The following is a 4,952-nucleotide window of genomic DNA, read 5'->3' as shown; positions in this document are numbered from 1 at the left end:
ATAGCAAGGTGTGTTTTTGTGCACACCAAAAGGTGTGTAGAACACACTAAAAGGTGTGTCAAAAAACACACCAAAAGATGTGTTTTTGGCTTGTCCAAATTTTAACACGTTCTAAGGTGTGTTTTCAAAGAAGGTGTGTTTTCATACACACCATGGTGTGTTTCATTACACAGCTAAAGCTGTGCTGGAGAACACACAAATTGTTTAAGTAAAAAGTTGCACACCTTTCCTAAAAGTAACATATAAACAGGGCTAGAAAACACACAAACACAATATTAATTTATAAATATATTTTAAGTTCCAATACTATTAAGAATTAACATGAAGTCACAGTAATGAATTATATAAATATCTTGAAGCATGCAGTTTAGTTTAAAATAATGTCTTACTCTATAAACAGTTTATTGACTTGATGTCGTCTCGACTTGACACTTGGTGTTTTCTTGTCTTGTTGGTCACCCTTGTTCTTGTTTGTTGGAGTGTATGGTGCCTGCTCAACTGTTGCAATAACATCATCGCCTTAATTCATGATCTTCATAATCAACAAAGGTCACCTGAAAATATAAAATAAATGCATAAGAGGATCTGGTATTTAGAATTTTCCAATTTAAGATGTGCACAAGCATCTGTTAATTAATAGAACATGCTAAATGATACCCAATTTATGAGTTAAGATTTATTTTTGGTAAAAGAATTTAGGATGTATTGTCAGGTATAGGCAGGTATAATTACATGAATTATAACCTTCTGTTGAAATTTGAAAAATTGGGGTCTGGGCACATTTCCTATAGTTTCTTTAAAATGGGAAAGTTTTATTTAAATATGTATATATAGCTATCTTTCAGGATAAGTAGTCAAGTCTATAGTATTAAAAATCATAAACCATTCTGGAACACTCAAGTCAAATCAACTATCTAATATTTACAACATTTAGAAAGCAAATGCAGTATAGTGAGGACAAAAATTGGTCCTTTGGAATGTTACTAACCCCCAAAAGGAATACAAAATATTAAACATAAATTAAGACACAAAACAATTCATCAAGATTACACCTAGCGAATTATATGCTTTCTTTATACCAAGCATAAACTATGGCATAAACAGCCTTATGTATACACCGATATACGTGTAAATCTCCTTCTAAAAGCACCTAGAACAATTAAATTTTGAAAGATAAAACGTAACACTCACCAAGTCTCTCTTGTGATGTCGAATCTGTTCGCGTCGCCATGCGCTTCGGTGGTCTCTGAATTATTAGAATGAAGCAGACTTTTCACTTTCAAGCTATTCGGGACCTTCGAAGTCTTGAATTTCTTTGCATCGTTTGTAACGGAACCATCAATTTATTCGCTACAAATAGATAGAGACAACCATATTGATTACACTCGTTGGCCATATTGAAATTGATACAAATGTTTGACACAAACGATTCGAAAAGCACTGCAATACAACTTACCCTCTTATAATTTCTTCTTTATACAACATCATAAGCTCTCGTGTGTTCATCTCCAAAAAAATCTTAAAATCGCCTTCACAATAAACATAATTTAAACTTGTAACAGACTCAAAGCACAGTTGTCACAGTAGAGAAGGAAATGTAAACACTAAACAGTGGTTTGTATTTCGTGCCTCGTGCGCGTGGGTTTCACACCTTGCGACATTCTTATTGGTTAAAAGCGTATGACGTATCAGATCACTGACCTGTATATACAAGTCTGTATGGCAGATATTCAAAAACAACCCACGTTAATCATTCTTATTACAAAAGTAAACCACAACGATCTGTAAATTCCCTTAAATCTATGTCTTATATAATGTTTAGAGTTTTTAATACTGATCAAAGCTGAAACGCAGGCCAAAGATAACAGGAATTTAAAGCAAAAAGTTAAATTTAAATGCAATGGAACAGCGTGAAATTTCCTGTGACTTGTGTAATTCCTCGTAAGGCTGACGCTTTTATCGACGCACTAAAATACTATAGGTAATAAATAAGGCCAATCAAGCATATTGTTAATAATTTAAAGGTGTGTTTTATAACACATCAAAAGATGTTTCTTGGATGGGTCAAGGTGTGCTGTCAAACACACAAAGGTGTGTTTTCAGTGAAAAGGTGTGTTACTTTACACACCTTAATGAGTAAAAGAAAAGGTGTGCAAAAGGAGGTGTTTTCGCTAACACACAAAGGTGTGTTTTCGAACACACGAATGTGTGTTTGCGTACACACAAAGGTGTGTTTCCTTACACACCAAGGTGTGCTTTCTAAAAGCGCGTAGAAAGGTGTGCAGAAATTACACACCATGGCGTGCAATTGAGCACACCTTGGTGTGTAGTCAAACACACCTTGGTGTGTAATTCTACACACCTGTTTTTTGTGTGTAGGATTTGAAACTGAAGTTAGCGAATTAAGCACAGGGAAGGGTGTAGACCTATGCATGCCGAAGCTCGTGCGAGTACAAAACCTGACCACGATCTGCACTGAAAGCATGTCAAAATCATACCCAAATTCATCTTTCAAATTAAGTTGCTTTTCAGATGAAACATGTAACGTTGCATTCAGCTACCGTTTACGGCCGTTTTCCACTTCAACCGTATCGTAGCGAAACGTAGCGTATCTCATTGTTTTAAAGTCATTAATTCTGGTCGAATACTTCGGAAACAAAGAAATACGTTACGCTACGATACGGTTGAAGTGGAAAACAGGCCTTAGAGATCAGCCGACGAGTACTGTAAATCTCGTTTACCCCAAAAGTAACTTAATGAGATTATGCTACTCTACCAGACCAGCTTAAAAGTTAGCTCGACCCAGGTAGGAATCGAACCCGCGACCTTTGGTTTGCTAGCCCAGTGCTCTTCCAACTGAGATAATGGATTAGGACGGTTGGAATGATATTCCGGAATTTAATCTATTTCCATCTTGTGTTTTAAAGATGCACCATCGCATTATCAATTTACCTGAGCCATGCACTATCACAGTTTAGGACATTCTTATCCTAGCAATAATTCGACATACACAAGGAATATAATGTTAGGAGATATTACTTACTCCATTGATGAGTTTACATGCGACTGAAAACAGGTTAATTAATTGTATCTGACCACGCTGCATATAAACAAACAAAGAGAAAACCGAAACTAGTCCCGTTTCAGAGACGTCAAATTCTACTTCGTCATCAGCCTAAAGGCCGTTTTCCACTTCAACCGTATTGTAGCGAAACGTAGCAGGGGCACCAGAACCACAGGGGCAGCTCCACAGCTGCCACTCCCTACCCTTTGCTTACGGGGGCCAACAACAGCCATGGAAGATGAAATGCAAACTACCAGAGGGCGACAATGCATTGGGGGAAAGATGGGTATATGCCAATAATATGACATTTCAATGGGGACCGGTATGAAGAAAAACTGCCTCTCAAGGATGAACGCTCACTCTTTCCAGACAACTACAGCATTTGCCGTGAAGCAATTAGGATCCTTGATTAATCGATAACATGCATCACTAACTGTTTTGCAGGAATATCACAGGGTTATCCAAGATCAACTTAACACTGTAGTAGTTGAACTGGTCGAAGAAGTTGATGGGAGTCACCCGGAGTTGTTCATTATTTGCTATACAAGGAAGTTGTAAGGAATGATAAAGACACGACTAGGCGAAGAGTCGTGTATGATGCGTCGGCAAAGAAAATCGGTCCTAGCCTGAATGATTGCCTTTATGTTGGCCCCCCACTTACACCATTAATCTCCCGACGACTGTGAATCATCGATCATAGACATAGTCCATTTTGCCTGTGCATAATTTTATGTTTGGTGTTATAGACAAAATATTTCTGTTGGTTATGTGCTCTCTTGATAAATCAGTTTTTTTGCTGCTAACAGAGTAGCCCAATTCTAAATTGACTAACGGACGTATCAGTGTTGCACTTGCTTAACACCAATAAGCGAGAACTTCCCCCCAATCAGAGGTGTAACGGTTTGTTTATACTTTGCAACTTGGCACGGTTAATCGTTCGTTATTTGAATATTACTCGATTCCGAATTCATCCTGTGGCGGTGACAGCAGACATGGAGAAAGCCTTTCAGAATATCGCCATAGCACCAGAGCACCGTGACTACCTGAGATTTCGTGACTACCTGAGATTTCTATTGGTTGATGAGCCGTCGAGTGAAGCTCCCCAGATTCAAGTGTTACGATTACAGTTTTCGGTCCAAGCCCATTCATTCTAAATTCTCATCAAGCCCATTCATTCTAAATACCACTTTAAACCATCACATCATTTTTTCGCTATTTTCACGTCTTTGACGTTCACGTCCTCATGCTAAATCTCCCTAATGACAAACCAGGGCTTCATACAGGGTGTCTCAAAAAAACCGCAACCACTTAAATATGCAAGAATATTAATATTGTTGGGGTTTGCACCATAGTTCAGCTAATATGAAATGAAGCATTTAAAATGAAGCATTTTAAATGAAAGATTAAGAGCCATCTTTAATTCCCAGAGGTGCTTATCTATTGCACTTTAGAGCTGTAGTAATGTTCTTGCATATTTAAGTTTTGCGTTTTTTTTGAGACCATCTGTACTTCTTCATATCATGTGAAAACTGCATTGATAATTGTTTTATTATTTGTTTAAAAGAATGAACATTACAACTTTGAATTGTTCGCTTAAATTTGTGTCGATTTCACATTATCGCTGCTTTGGGAATGTCTTCGCCATTGGTGTGACGTCCTATTGTGAGATACGAAAATTTATCACACGTTATGAGGTAGTAACGTGCAAGAAAAAAGTCGTATCACACGTTATGACATCACACGTTGGACATGACGATTTCACACATGGCTATTAGCCAATGAGAGGCTGTAAATTCTTTTAAATAAATGATAATGCACTCTGTAGCGTAACCAGCCTGACGATTTGTCCCACCATGCTAATATTTTGGTGTTCATTGACTGTGAAAAC

At 37.5% G+C, this 4,952-nt stretch overlaps 1 long non-coding RNA gene across 1 annotated transcript; it reads right to left on the bottom strand.

Moving 5' to 3' along the window:
* Positions 1-438: 438 nt before the first annotated feature.
* Positions 439-1,563, bottom strand: LOC114540268. The gene is made up of 3 exons (XR_003689030.1): positions 1,457-1,563; positions 1,192-1,350; positions 439-554 (listed from the first exon to the last, which is right to left on the bottom strand). It is a non-coding gene; the product is annotated as an uncharacterized LOC114540268 (long non-coding RNA).
* Positions 1,564-4,952: the final 3,389 nt, after the last annotated feature.

This window comes from Dendronephthya gigantea, unplaced genomic scaffold, assembly GCF_004324835.1.
Source record: "Dendronephthya gigantea isolate DGI-Jeju-01 unplaced genomic scaffold, DenGig_1.0 000228F, whole genome shotgun sequence".
In the NCBI taxonomy this organism is placed as follows: Eukaryota; Metazoa; Cnidaria; class Anthozoa; order Malacalcyonacea; family Nephtheidae; genus Dendronephthya; species Dendronephthya gigantea.
The sequence above is the reverse complement of the archived record's forward strand: the minus strand, read 5'-3'. Positions and strand labels throughout refer to the sequence as shown.